This window comes from Lissotriton vulgaris, chromosome 9 (genome assembly GCF_964263255.1).
Source record: "Lissotriton vulgaris chromosome 9, aLisVul1.2, whole genome shotgun sequence".
Taxonomy (NCBI): Eukaryota; Metazoa; Chordata; class Amphibia; order Caudata; family Salamandridae; genus Lissotriton; species Lissotriton vulgaris.
Window position 1 is genome coordinate 581891071 of NC_141697.1, and position 16379 is coordinate 581907449.

A 16379-nucleotide genomic window follows, 5' to 3' on the forward strand; every position below is an offset into this window, starting at 1 on the left:
TACCTAAATCTTCATGGAACATAGATGTGGAGCTAAGAATAGTACATCCTTACTGTATATTTTCACCTTCAGAGTTTGGTAGTAGTCAGTATTTTGGTTACACTAATGCAGGAGGATATTTGGTTTCAATATTTTTTTGTTCATCCAACAAATGCTACAGAAAGGGGTCTAAATTGTTGACTCTATGAACATTACAATAAGAAGGAGTTTTGGGTATGGAACCGCCCCTTTGATTATCCTCATTTTAACAGCGTTTGATTGGACAGCAGTTGAGTTAGCCCAAACATGATTTAGCTCCTTTGCTCATAGGAATTAGAGGACTTGGTAATGCAGATCATGTCAAATACAGTAGGAATGAATTTTACATTTTGAACAATCTGGCAAATGCAATTGGAAAGAATTTTACTCCGCAAACTTTCAGCAACTATAAGGAGGGGCAAAATGGCTTTGCAAAGAGAGACAGACCTTCTTACACATCGCTAGTTCACAAGGGGTTAGCGATGTCTGATTTTTTTTGTGTACATATCAAATTGTGTCTTTATTATTTAGTTGAATGTGAATTAAAACCATTTCTCTTTTTAAAAGTATAATCACTGGATGGACATTGACTTCTAGTTATTGTGAGCATTGCTGAGTTCTGATTTTCTAAACCATAAGTGACAGAGTGGAGCTACATATGAGCTCCTCCCACGCGTGTTGACGTCAGTTCCTTTCTCTCTGTACTTTCAAAGGCGAATCTGGAGCTTTGCACCTTTTCACCAGTTTTCTAGTTTGCAACTGTAGGATTTTCCCACAGAAGACTACAAGGTTCAAACCGACTGTCAAAAACAGATGTGGGTGATGGGTCTGCACGAAATCTGCTTCTGGTGTGGTGGGCTCAAGCACGGCTCCAAGACATGCAAATATTGTGCCCTTATGCACCCAAAGGAAATCTTGGACAGTGAAGTGCAGTTGTACATTGCTGAACACCAAAAGAAATATTGGGCTTGGAGTAAGCCAGCTCGAATTTGAGGGCACATGCTTGTTCCATGTCTCGAGATCGCTCCTGTGAAAGGCCATCTTTGCGGATGAAATCCTCCAGTGAGACTAAGTGCAAAAAGAAAAGCAAGAAGTCAAAGCAAGACTTGACCTCTTCCCGCTACTCTCTGTCTAAAGAGAAGTTGGAGGGCTGTCAAGGTGCAAACCGATCTTACTCTTGACCCGCAGTGGTGAAGCCCATTCCATAACTGGTCCTATTGTGCCCTGACTTAACCAGGCAATTAGCAATGCTGCCGCAGGCCAAGGCCGTAAAGGAGGCCATGCTGCATATTTTGCCACTCTTCTGGCTCCCTCTGGTGTGCCTTCAGGTCTCAAGAATTTGCCAGGGCCTCCAGTGTGGTTAACACCAGCAGCTCTGTCCTCAGGTCTGTCTACGTCATTAGAACCCATCTCCATGCTGACTCCTACTCTGCCTCCAAGATTCGTCTCTGTTCTTTCTGCACCAACACCGGCCCTGACGTCACAGGTGCCAGAGGTCAAAACCCAGAAAATTCTAGTGTCTGACCTCAAGCCAAATCCTCCTTGATCCCTGCAGTGGTTTTGCCTTGACTCTACTCTAGTACGTTCTGATACAGGCAAATCTCTTCAACTTACCCAAGGCCTTCTTTAGACGTTTAATAACCATTAAGGTTCAGATTCTGATCAGCCTGACGATGATGGGTATGATTTATCTCCACACTATGATGATGGTGACATTTACATGGACTTTCATGAGGCCAGTGGACTGAATGGCTTCCTCGAAAACTGGGTTTGTGTCACTCATTGGTTCCCCTATGGAAGAGAGTGCATATTTTGGGGATTAGACATGCAGTTGAGGTCCATGACCTATGATACCCTCATTGGAAGTCAAAACCAATGTACTTACAGAAGAGTTGCACCCAGAGTCAGCTTCATCTAGCCCTTATTCCCATTTAGTGAAGCACTACTGACACACTCATGGGTACTTGGGAAAAGCACTGTGTGATCAACACTGCCGATCAACACTGCCTTGACAGTCGAAACGCGTAGCTGGTCAATGAATCCTGTGGTTCAGCAACTTTCCCCTGAGTGTGCGCCTATTTGGTGTTTTTTGGATTATATGGTGACCGGAGGCTCTGCCGGCAAAGCGCACCAACTACCCACGGCCGTGTGTGGTTGGAGCAGTTACCTTTTCAAGTGGATTTTTGGAAATATATATATATATAAATAAAAATAAAAATGTAAGCAATGAAAAAACAATATTGAACCTTACATTAAAAAATTTAACGTATTTCAAAAAATACAAAAGTACTTACATTGTCAATTAAAAAATATAGAAATAGAATAATGAATACTTCAAAACACTAGTATGAATAGTATTATTCATTTTGTTAAAAATTCAAAGAATAAAATGAAAACACAAAATAACAATGTAACAAAAATATATATGATATACATGTTTTGAACTAAACATACATTCAAATAAAATGTACAATTTTTATTGATAAAACTTAAAATTAATGTGTAATCTAATATAAACTTCACAAAAAATTAACATAATACATTAATTGAGTTTATAAATATTTCCCTTTTAGTTATTATACCACAAACTAGACATACAATACTGTAACATAAACTGAAACTTGAATAAATAATAACTATATATTTTAACTGTTTTAGAAATAAGAAATTTAAAACATAAATGTATGTCTTCAATTGAATACATTTTTTAAGTGAAACATTATCAGAACAACATAACTATTTTCACTTTTACATATATATTTACATATATATTTCAAATGTTTAATTACAACATAAACAAATTTGAAATGAAATTTAAAAGGTATTTACATAAACATACTTGAAAAGTTCTCCCTATCCCTTTCCCCAACTAAAATTCCACTTTAAAAATGTTTCAAACATCTATTTTTATTTAGAGTTATAAAATATTTTGCAATAAAATTCAATAAACTTTACAGTAATGTTTTAAAATAAATATACAGATCATGAAAGTATTTTAAACCTATAACATAAAATAGATTTCTACCCTGAAATTTGATTTCCTAGGCCCTGTCTCCTCTCGCGTGGCTGTATATAATCTTCATAAGATGCTCGATTTTGCTGCCAATGTAAATTTATGGTGTGTTTGAAAAGTCAATAAACTTGATTATAAAAAAATATATATTTTGCAATTTTGTATTAAAACAACATTTTATGCACGGATATTTTAGTCAATTATATATTTTATAATACATTTGAAAATTATACTGAAAACAATATATTTACCTTGGATATTTATGTCCACAAATGTTTTGATATCAAGATATTACTGCAACTATAATTTTATGTATATATATATATATATATATTTCCAATATTCTGCCCAATAACCGCAGATGTCATGGCAGCACTGGGCTGACACAGCTTGTACCTGCTCTGTGGCTTAGATCAAGTTTCCGGTTACTGCAGGTCCGATTGGTCGATTACACCCTTGGAATGGAGAATGGATATGAGACTGAGCAGATTAAAGAGCAGCCATTCGTTTTTTACTGCTCACATTGCTTACTTGGTTGGCCTGCTCTGTGACCATTGCCAGGCTGCTCAGCGGCAGTGGCAGCATGACCTTGTTTTCTGCTCTGCTTTTCACTCTGACTTTGGCTCAGACTCAGATTCTGTGAAGGCTGAGGACGGAGATGCGGATTGGCCATGGGGAGTCCGCAGCAGTCATGAAAATTCACCAGTATGTAAGGGGACTTCAGGTGCTGAGACCGTCTGGGTCTGATTCAGTAATGACGGCATCCTCAATGGCCGCACATAAGGGACAAAGAGCACAGGGGCCCAATGACGGCCATTGCTTTTGGGGATGCCCAAGTAGAGAGACTCTGGTTGGCAAGGAGGTAGTCATCACCGAACAAAGCTCCAGAGCAGGGTCATTGGGAGCTGTTACCGACAGTGACTACACTTCAGGTAGGAGACCAAGCAGACCTCTCTGTTGTAATTACTTATAATGACCACCTTGTTCAGAAAACTATGCTGGATTTCTTTGGCCCCAAAGGCTTGGGCTCACATGCTTCTATTTCCTCTTTTGGTCCTATTGTAAATAAACCGGGGACTAATGCTGGCCTTAACTCAAATATAACTGCAACGGGGTATCATAATGGCAAGTTGGCCCCCTCGGCTGACATGGAGGTAGATTCCACAAGTAAAGATACATCCCTGAGCGAGACTCTGGTGGAGGATATGATTGGCCCTGTGGCCTACTTGATATTTAGAAATTGAGTCTCATGAAAATTTGGAAGCCTTTTCCTCGTTATCACATTTCACTGAGACCAGTAGTCTTTCCACTTACGACTCAGTCCCCTAGCAGTTTCTGAGGGGGATACCGAAGCTTCCAGTGCACAGGCAGTTGGAGATAGGAGAGGGCTTGCTCTCAGGAGCTCTGTAAGAGTTGCGTATTCCAGGCGCAACCCCAAAATTTGCCTGGATGATATGTCTGCATATATTATGAGGACAATAGTGGGATCAGCAAGGATGAGCTATTATGGGATTCTGAGGGAGTCAAGCTGACCCCCACAAATGAAACCCAGTCGCAGTCTGCCAGGCTTGGCCGAAAATGGGGAACACCCTTTTGTCGAACGGTCCATAGATGCCCATTTAATGCTTAAGCCCGGGCAGTCTGTTTCAGATTGAAACGGTTCTCTATCTGGAGAAACACATTTACCCTCCCCATCTTCATTTATAATCTGCTTCAACTCCATAGGGTGGAGTGTATAAAGAACGCCTTGGTTTTAAAGACCTCCCATCTAAAAATGCTGGTGGTATCATGGGAAATGTCTAAAAATTTAAACATACTGCATGGGCGTCTGAACAATATGTAGTTTCAGTCTGCTGGCCTTATGAAGTCAACACAAGCCATTAAAAGTCTAGTTGGCCAACATAAAGAAAATTGTATGACATGTCCAAATGATGGATGGCATTAAAAACCGAATGTGGCGAAACAACCTCTGTGTGTTGGGGATTTCAGAAGGATACATGGGGGTGATTCTAAAGTTATAACAAATAAAGCCTGTGGAGTTGAGTTTATTGCCTGCTCCAACTTCTGTCATGAGAATGTAGAGCACAAATGGCTTCTATGTAAGACAGAAACTTGGAGGGCCGGTCGCCTTTTAGAACAAGCACAGAACGTGTTGAAACAATGGGGGGGAACTTAACTCTACATTTTTTTGTGGGGGGGGGGGGGTCTCTTTTTAGTTAGAACAGCTAAGTTGTGAATTGCTGGGGCACGGCTTCCACTCGAGGCCCTGGAGCCCTTATCTTGGTGGCAGGAATTTGTATTTCTTTGTAGGCTTGAATTGTCAGTATACAAAATGAGCCTAGACGCTACAAGCTGAAAAAATCTGGGTGCCAGAAAGGAGGGAATTTTCAAACCTCACACCTGGCTACACAATACAGATATGAACGATCCCTGTGGTAAATAATTACTGGCATCTGTAGAATTAACGACTTCTCATTCATAGCTAGTGAAATACGCTTGAAGATTTTAACGTACGTATGACTGTGCAATATTCCCGATTGTTACAGTGACGTGGTATCTAGATATTTATAATATTGATTTGTAATTGCCTTGATGAAATCTTTTCAATAAAAAAACGAGGATGCTTCAAAACAAGAACTCCATGAACAACAGCTGTTGTTTCTGTGCATTTGTGGACATTTTTACATGAACGTTTACAAATTGAGACATTTGAGTTTATTTTTACCATGAACAGCCGCATAATTATGCAAAGTGGCATAATTTGGGGAATTTTGCAGAAACTCGAAATTCCAAACATTTTGCAAATCATGCCAGTGTCAGTTAAATTTAACCCACGCCTATTCAAAATGGAAATTTTGCCCCTAGTTCTGCCTGCCCTTGAATTTGGTCCTGGTTCTTGCTGAGACTTCTTGTAATGCTGGCCTCATGCATCCCGATTGTCCCCTTTGCCAGATGGCATATACAGGTTCTGCAGTGGACCCAGAACCAAGGAAACCTGTCTAATGTCACCAGATTTCAGAGGAGCTTGACCGTAGCCTGACCACTTAAAGGACCCCTTACCCTCCCCCACCCAGAGTTGGCAGTAGTGACAGATGCTTCCCTGCTGGGTTGTAGTTGTTATGGGGGTGAATAACAGATCAGAGTCCCTGGTCTGTGCTGGAAACCTGGCTCCACATAAATCGGTTGGAACTAAGGGCCATCTGCTTGGTGTTAAAGGCCTTACTGCCATCCACCAGTGGAAGGCTGGTGCAGGTTGTCATGGACTACACCACTGCCATGTGATACTGTAACAAGCAAAGTGGAGTGGATTCTTCTGACCTGTACCAAAAGCACTGTGGCCTGCAGCTGGATAGAGCATCAAGACATTTCCCTGATCATGAACCACCTGGCAAGTTCTATGAACGCAAGGGTAGACGAGCTCGGCTGGTGACACCTAATATATCACGAATGGCAGTTGCATCCTGAGGTGGCACAGGACATCTTTCATTAGCGGGGAGAACCCTCGCTGAATCTTTTTGCCACCATTGAGAGCATGCAATTTCAAGACATCTTCGCATTGGAGTTTTCAAGAAGGCTCTCTCTTGAAGATGCATGCAGGTAGAGTCGAACATGAGACACCTGTATGACTTTTCACCACTGCCTCACCTGCTCCCCAGGTCTGAATATCTGGAATGACTGGGCACAAGTCCTCCTGGTGGTTCCAGATTGAGCCAGGTGCATGTGGTACCTGGAACTTCTGGGCATGAGCATTTGTCCCCCAATCTGCGGTTGGATCTTCTGTTACAGCAAAAGAACATGGTTCTACACGTGAACCTGCAAAATCTACACTTTCATGCACGGAGATTGAGCAACAGCGGCTAACTGCATTCAATCCAAAATCTGAGGTTTTGGATGTCATCCTTGTGTCCAGGTATCCTTGTGCAAAGTCCTTCTACGCCAGGCGCTGGGACAAATCGCAACAGACACACTTTAAAAGCCACACCATTAAAGTTTTTACTTTTTGTTTTGTATGGTCCAACAAAACCTTTTAGCGGTCACTATTAAAAGCTAATTATCCACCCTTTTGACCATTTTGAGTTTACCTTCCTGATCGTCCTTGTTTAAATCACCTATTGTCATCGTTTTAATAAAGGTTTGATATGCATGTTTCCGCCCAAACAGTTTGTCATGCCATAGTGGTATCTTAATTCAATCCTCATGTGCGCTCACATAGAGTGCATGCACAGCTGCTCACTGTGCCTACTGACTCTGAAAACTCTTTCTCATTGCAATAACTTCAGCTCATTGCATGAGTGAGTAACGGGTTCGCCTACTGAAGCCACCTTATACCTTTTCCCCATAGAAGCTTGTGTTGAGACCAGGGTGGCCTTTTTGCCAAATGTCAGGACTCAATTTCATGTTGGGCAATCTTTCACCCTCCCACATTCATTACTCTGCCTCACCCCTCAAGAAAGGAGGAAAGACTCCATCAATTGGATCTCTAAAAAGCCCTAAACGTTTACATTGAATGCACCTAAGGACGTTGTGTTGTTCTCTGTGGCAAAACAACCTGTAAAATTGTGCAGAAAAAGGGCTTTGTCACAGTGGATATTCCTCTGCATGAACCTGCTACTCACTGGCATAAAGATAACCCCCAGAAGGATTGAGGGCTTGATCCCCCAGAGCCATGGCTGCTACCACTGTGTTTTTTTTGTAAATCTTTTTATTAAACAGTCTCGACATGGAGGTACAAATCACAGAATCAATTGGGTTTACAGTAAAGTCAGGTTATGCACAATAGAGCAATGCAATTCATTGGAATTGAAGGGTACTGGGGGTCATCATAATCTGCATCACAAGGAGGCGTACATATATCTCCCCTGTATGTGTTCCAGGTGGCCCAAACCTTGGACCATTTGCTGGGACAACCCCGAGCCACATATACTGTTTTCTCTCTCAGCATACACCAGTCTAGGTCTTGTTCCCAGGCTGCAACTGTGGGCGGGTGTGGGGCTCCCCTGCTACCACTGTGTTGACATGCGGAGTACCAGTTCTGGACAACTGTCAGGTTGCGATGTGTTTGTTGATGCATAGGTTGATGAAGAACTCCCACCTTGATATCCAAATTTGATGTCAAGGGCATGTAGCCTTTTTGATCCACTCCACAGACCCTCCACCTTGGGAGGGTACTGTTTTGGTATCAATTCTACAGGTGAAGAGTTCTTTATCTTCGGTAACCATCTTTGTGGCGGATACTCTTATCTAACCGCAGACTTAACACTGCCCTTCCACCTCCCCTTTCCTTCCATCTAATAAGGGCTGAAATGAGAGATCTGCACACTGGTACCTCCACCGGTCTGTCTATTGGTGTACAGGAGCACTGCTATGAAACCTTCTGGATCCATTCTGTGCATGCGGAATATTCTACAGGGGAGGAATCTGGAGTTAGATTTAGTATCCTCCAGAAACAGCTTTAGCGAAGGTAAGTGACCTTTTCATTTTATGCTCCCTCTGGTTACCCCTGGACAACAGAGATAAAAGCCTCTAATTGTAACAGATTGAGCTTAGTTATCCATGATTGCTGATGGATTTGCCTGAACAATTGACACATTCCCACATGAACTGTAATGGGCAGAGATGCATCATTGTTAACCATAGCCTTAAAAGTAACCTTCCATGTTTCTGTCCATCTCCCCAATGCCTTCTGCTGTAGCACAACAAGCTCCAATAGCTGCTGATCACTAGTGAAAAACTGGCAATAACATGCCATTCTCAATGTGTTAGTTGCAGAAATATTAGTACAACATTGCATGTTTTGCTTTGGATTCTCTACTCTTAAGATGGCCTCTGTAACCATACATAATCAGGTGGTGGCATTTGGAGTGAACTGGTAGCCCATAAGCATTGCAGTGAGCACCCAAACTAGTTGAGGTATTCACACTAATTAAAGTTACAATTATTTCCTATGGGCTTTTATTTTAAGTTCCTAACTCCATCGATTTCTATGAGAAGATTATGCAGTACCTCTAGTTGGCAATGTGTGGCACTGGACTTAACGCCAGCTGTGATCTAGAGTACTTTAGTGCAATTTTGGGTCATCCCTTTTTGGCTGTAGTAACTTTAGATGCCCAGTTTGTGAACTGGAGTGGGCTTGCTCTTTTGTGGGTGGGTGGGTAGATGTCCCTCCCTAAACTCCTCCCTAACCCTCCATTAACTTTACTCCACCATATTCCCCTTCCCTATAATAATAAGTATTCCCATTTTCTAGCCACTCCTCTCTGACCCACCCAGATTTACTGCTAAAACATATACTTAATGTGTGCAATGATAATGCAGTCTGTGCGAAGATCTCAACATAGGAAACGATAGTAGAAGAGGGGGTGTAAACACTGTATGTAAGTTTGTGAATAGCATTTTGTAGTATGTTTTGTGAATAGGCCCCAGTGTTCCTATGCTAAGCATTATACAAGCTAAGACCTAAGGGGCTGATTATGATGACGGTGGGACCGCCACCGACAGCCCGTCGGTGGTGGTTCCACTGACATTGGGACCATGTTATCCGCCCGCCATATTACCATGGAGGGTGGAGAATTGGCGGTCAGAAAGACCAACCTCCACGCATCTGACGGGCTCCTTGAGCCCGCCAGTGCGTCAGAGGGGAATCATATCCCTACAACGGTGGCGGTACCTACCAGGCACCGCTGTAGGGATTATGATGTCCCTTTCCGCATGCCTTTTCATGACGGGTAACCCACCATGAAAAGGCAGTCGGAAAGGGACTCTGGGGGCCTGTAGCGGTCCACCCTCCCCCTGGCCCTAACCTGTGGGTTTTGGGGGGCACATATGGTACCTCCTCCATATCCCTGCACCATGTGGCAGGCATCGCATGGTGCCTGCCACGTAGTGCAGGGTTATGTCAGATGTCCTCTTTTTGCATTGCGGCTTGTGCTAAAGCCAGCAGCACCCGAAGCAATGCAAAGGCTAGGCATTGCGACCACTGTAGTGGCAGACACATCATAATGCTTCTGTCGAGCGGCTGACAGCCTGTCGGGTGGTCCCAGTTCCTATAGGGTGGCGGGCAGACACGAGTCCACCCGCCATCGTAATCAGCCCTCAAATATCTAAGAACACTGTTCGGCCAAGAGGCTAAAAGAACTGTGGTGAAAGCTACAGCTTTTTGCTTTCAGGATTACTCAACTGCAATGTTAGCAAATTTGTATAATTCATTAAACAAATAGAGAATCAGCTGCTTAAATTTAATAAGCAGTGTTAATATCTAATATGTGGGTAGATAACCAAATATTTCAATTCCTAGAGAAGTAACTAATTTCTTTTATTTTCGCATAACAGGGTCAGAGATCTAGGACAACTACCATATGTAGCTGGCAGTTATGTTTAAGTAATGTTTATTTTATTTTATTTCAGTATTTTTATATTTTTTCACTTTTTACGTCTATTGTTGTATGTGCTATTTTTTTAAAATGTATGTTAACTACTTAAATAAAAGTAAGTATGTGAGCTGTGTACAACTAGGAACGCATTCAGATAATGTTGAACTTCGGTCTGAGGATCCGAACCTATGAGTGCAGGTGCTGTGACGCGAAATCAGATCAGTGCAGAAGTACCGTAAGCAGCTTTTGGGGATAATTTCCACCAGTTGTGAGGCCTGGGTTCAGCATAGGTTGAAGTTAGGCTCTTATGGGAATTATTTACGAATACCAACCCTTTTGCTCTCTCCCTATGCAGCAGTTGCTGTCTTCTGGATCTCTGTCCTAAGCGTAGTGCCTAATTTGAGCTGTGGTTGCAGGTGGGGCCCGCCAGCACTTATGTTTGGGAGACAGCACTTGTTTTTCCACAACCGGATTCCAGAGCACGTGAGTGAAAAATACAAAAGAAGAAAAGTAAAAGTACGGGAAAAATGGAAAAAAACTTAAAAAAGAAAGAAAGCAGGGGTGAAAAATCTGCAAGATAAGGTGGCAGGGAGTGGTGGGAGGTGGATTCAAGACTACGGAACCTTGGTATTCAGAACTTCGACCTTCGATAGGTCCAACTGCAGCTTCTGAGCAATTCTTTTGTCCCGGCACTCATTCTTTTGCAGATTAAGCACTGTCTGAATGGATGTGCTAAGATTCTCTGATCTGTATTTTTGAGCTGCTACAGAATGGTTGTTAGCCCCTCCTACTAATTCTTAGCAGCTGTTTAAAGTATTCTTAAGTCCCCTCCTTTACTGAGCAGCAGGGCACTAGCTCCATGGGGTGTATGGGGGGACGCACTCCACGAATATTTTCTTAGTTAGGCCATGCCTGGCTGTGCCAGTTGGGGCCTGAAGCCTGTCATAACCATTGGAACTGGCCCCTTTCTGTCACTCACTCAGCTCCTGTGTCCTGGCTGGGATGGTGCCCGATGTTAGAGCTTCATGCCCCGGTCAGGCGTTGGGTCAGGTGCAGGCCAGGACTGGCCGTTGGGTGCACCGGGCAATCCCCCGGTGCGCCGCAAGGGTGGGGGACGGTTTTGGGCCCCTGGGGGCCGTTTGTGTCACAGTGTCATTTTTGCAGAAAACCGGCCCCGGCGGCACCCCCAACCCCCGAGGGGGGGAAGGGGGCCAGGGGGGCGGCCGAGCACTTTGCCAGGGCCGGTTTTGGTTCCCAGTCCGGCCCTGGTCAGGTGATCGGAGGCTGAAGCACAGAGCTTCAGCAGTTAAAGGTGGGCCTTCCATTTTATGCCCTTTGCTGCCTTTTGCTGAGAATCCCCGTGCAAACAGGCACTCACAGTTCAATAGCATGATGATTAGTTCCTATAGCCGTTAAAGCCATGTCATTCCTAAGCACTGCAAACAAAGACTGTTCTGATAGCTGGTCACTTGGTTAACACATTTGGTGTTGTCACAGTTGTGTGTGCGATCTTAGAATTTCAATGTGCATGTCAACTCCCTTATGTTTGGTGCAACTGCGCATTATACCACTTTCTGAAATGGCTGACTTTTTGGACTGCACCTGTTACCCCTTTATTTCAGAGTCACTGCATGTTATATCTAATTCTGAGATGGCTCTCTTCTTGGAATGTGCCTGTCACCCCCTTATTTTCAGAACTACATCTTATACCTCATTCCAGATGGCTCACTTCTTGTAATATGCTAGTCTCCCCTCTATTTTCAGTGTCCTCACACCTATACTTCATTCTGAGACGGCTCACTTCGTGGAATGTGCATGTCATCTCTTTATTTCAACGCTGCCGGGTGTTATACTCCATTCTGAGACGGCTCACTTCGTGGAATGTGCATGTCATCTCTTTATTTCAACGCTGCCGGGTGTTATACTCCATTCTGAGACGGCTCACTTCGTGGAATGTGCATGTCATCTCTTTATTTCAACGCTGCTGGGTGTTATACTCCATTCTGAGAGAGCTCACTTCTGGAAATGTGCATGTCATCTCTTTATTTCAACGCTGCCGGGTGTTATACTCCATTCTGAGAGAGCTCACTTCTGGAAATGTGCATGTCATCTCTTTATTTCAACGCTGCTGGGTGTTATACTCCATTCTGAGAGAGCTCACTTCTGGAAATGTGCATGTCATCTCTTTATTTCAACGCTGCTGGGTGTTATACTCCATTCTGAGAGAGCTCACTTCTGGAAATGTGCATGTCATCTCTTTATTTCAACGCTGCTGGGTGTTATACTCCATTCTGAGACGGCTCACTTCTGGAAATGTGCATGTCATCTCTTTATTTCAACGCTGCCGGGTGTTATACTCCATTCTGAGACGGCTCACTTCTTGAAATGTGCATGTCGTCTCTTTATTTCAGTGCTGCCGGATGTTATACTCCATTCTGAGATAGCTCACTTCTTGAAATGTGCATGTCATCTCTTTATTTCAGTGCTGCCGGATGTTATACTCCATTCTGAGATGGCTCACTTCTTGAAATGTGCATGTCATCTCTTTATTTCAGTGCTGCCGGATGTTATACTCTATTCTGAGATAGCTCACTTCTTGAAATGTGCATGTCATCTCTTTATTTCAGTGCTGCCGGATGTTATACTCCATTCTGAGATGGCTCACTTCTTGAAATGTGCATGTCATCTCTTTATTTCAGTGCTGCCGGATGTTATACTCTATTCTGAGATAGCTTACTTCTTGAAATGTGCATGTCATTTCTTTATTTCAGTGCTGCCGGATGTTATACTCCATCCTGAGATGGCTCACTTCTTGAAATGTGCATGTCATCTCTTTATTTCAGTGCTGCCGGATGTTATACTCCATCCTGAGATGGCTCACTTCTTGAAATGTGCATGTCCTCTCTTTATTTCAGTGCTGCCGGATGGTATACTCCATTCTGAGATGGCTCACTTCTTGAAATGTGCATGTCATCTCTTTATTTCAGTGCTGCCGGATGTTATACTCCATTCTGAGATGGCTCACTTCTTGAAATGTGCATGTCATCTCTTTATTTCAGTGCTGCCGGATGTTATATCCATTCTGAGATGGCTCACTTCTTGGAATGTGCATGTCATCTCTTTATTTCAGTGCTGCTGGATGTTATACTCCATTCTGAGATGGCTCACTTCTTGAAATGTGCATGTCATCTCTTTATTTCAGTGCTGCCGGATGTTATACTCCATTCTGAGATGGCTCACATCTTGAAATGTGCATGTCAACCAATTCGTTACCAGTGCTACAATGTTATACGTCTTTCTGAAGTGGTTCACTTCTTGGAAAGTGCATGTCATCCCCTTTGTTACCAGTGCCACCACATTTTTACTCTCGTTCCGAGATGGCTAAATTATTGCAATGTATCATGTCAACCCATTATTTTCCGTGCTACCGGAGTGCTACATCTCATTCCGAGTTGACTCACTACTTGGAATGTACATGAAAGCCCTTATTTTCAGTGCTACTGCATGTTATACCTAACTCTGAGATGGCTCGCTTCTTGGAATCTGCATGCCAACCCTTTATTTTCAGTACTACCACGTTATACTTCATTTCAAGATGGCTCAATTCTTGGAATATGCATGTAGATTGTTTGTTAGGGGCAGCTCGTCAAGCACTACTAGTGACTGTGATGGATAATATTTTTGAACTAATCATGGACAACAAGTTAGACGTGCTATTTATCACGGAAACATGGCTAAGGGAATCGTGCGAACCAGTGGTTGAGCTTGCAATCCCCCGGGGGTATTATTTAGCGTGTGCAGATCGCACAACGGGGAGAGGGGGTGGCACGGCTGTGGTTTTTAGGGAAGCCTGGGCCTTCTCGTGCGAAACCTCTTTGAATTAGGCGGAGGGTGAGGCGCATGACTTCTCCTTCACTTTATCACCACATTATACGCTGGGGGGCACTTTGGTCTACCGCCCCCCTGGTCCGCCCGGAGTTTTCTTGAAGACTCTGGGGGATGCTATTGCCCCGCGTGTATTGCGCTTTTCCAAATTTCTTCTTCTGGGTAATTTTAACATTCATCTAGACACCCCGGAGGCTCCTGACCCCGCGGCTTTGCTGGACCTTTTTGCTCTGACTCAGCTGACTCAGTGGGTCGTCAAACCTACACACTCGGGGGGCCATTTGATCGACCTGGTGTGCTCCAATTTTGATCTGTATGTCGCTGATCCGCTCCCTGTCACATGGTCCGACCATTCTTTGATAAGATTCTCGTGGGACACGGGGAAATCCTTTCGCCCTCCGAACCTTGACTCTTGGTCCTCCCACCCGTAAGATCAACATTCCTGCGCTAACAGAGGCCCTTACTCACTCCCAGGTGGCCCCCACAGATGAACTTGAGGGTGCGGTAGACCGTTTCAATGCCTGGATTAGTCAGGGGTTCAAATCCTCCTTGAAACCTCTGTCTAACAGGTTTCATCGGCCTTCCCCATCTCAACCCTGGTATTCTCCGTCCTTAAAAGAGGCAAAACTAGGCTGTAAGAAGTTGGAACGCCAGTGGCGGGTTGCGTATTGTCCAGCGGCTAAATCTGCTCTTCGCGCGGCACAAAGAGATTATTACGTTGCTGTCAGGAAAGCTAAGAGCGACTTTTATGCTGAAAGATTTATGAAAGCCAACAATAATAGCGAAGAGATTTTTTCTATTGTCGGAAGTTTTATGTCCCCTTGTGCAGAGCATAAAACCTTCCTAGCCTCCCCCCTATGGTGTGAGGAGCTTTCCGCTTTTTTTATCAATAAAATACAATCCATCCAAGATAGCCTGGAATCACCGGCGGCGATGCAGAGAATCGCCTCAGTTCCCCCTTCTTGTAAACTTATTAATCCTCGTTTTCTCAGTTTGCGCAGGACGAGAACTCTGACATTCTTGCCATTCTCAAATCTCTCAAGTCAGGTTCCCCCTCGGACCCATGTCCGGCTAGAGCTTTAGCGGGGGTTGCAGAGATTGTGTGCTCTGAAGCCACTGTCATTATTAACTGGTCGCTTCAGTCGGCCACTGTACCAACACAATGGAAACAAGCTAAACTTCTCCCTCTTCTTAAAAAACCTACGGCGGACCCCTCTGTACCTGCTAACTATCGCCCGATCTCCTTATTGCCTGCACTGGCCAAAGTATGCGAAAAGGTGGTATTTCGCCAACTGGAGACCTTTGTGGAAACATCTGGGGCTCTTCACCCTGCCCAATCTGGCTTTAGAACATCTTATAGCACAGAGACAGCGCTGGTCGAGATGGCAGAGGCAATTAGGGAGTGCTTAGACGGGTGCGGCAGGGCGGCTCTGTTTTTATTGGATCTCTCTGCCACCTTTGACACGGTACCTCACCCGCTCCTTCTTGCCCGTCTCTCGTCCATTGGCATCTCTGGTGCAGCATGGGCCTGGCTAAAATCTTTTTTGGATACTCGGACTCAGCAGGTCTGGATGCCCCCTATTTCATCCTTGGCTAGGGAAGTTTCGACTGGAGTTCCCCAGGGCGCTACTTTGAGGCCTCTGCTTTTTAATATCTATTTGACTCCGTTGATCTTCCTGGCCGAAGAGCTGGGCGCCAAAATCATGGCTTATGCTGACGACAGCCAGTTTCTATTTACCTGGAATGGCTCCAACCTGAGCACGGGGGTCGCACAGAGGTGCCTTGCAGCCATGTTCACATGGCTGGCACAGACTAAACTCAAGTGCAATGAGGAGAAATCTGAGATACTGCTGTATGGCCAATTTCCCCCACTCTTTAGAGAAGCCCTGTGGCCTCCGGATTTCCCCCGCTCCCTATCGGAGGGTGTTCCAGCAAAGAACTTGGGGATTTGGTTTGGTGAAGATCTCCGGTTTTCTGAACATTATTAAGAGACTTACAGGTGTCTGTTTTGGCACACTGAAGTCACTGAGTAGGTTTTTCCCTATGCTTCTGCAGCCGGCGAAGGAAATGGTGGGGCGGTCACTTATCCTGTC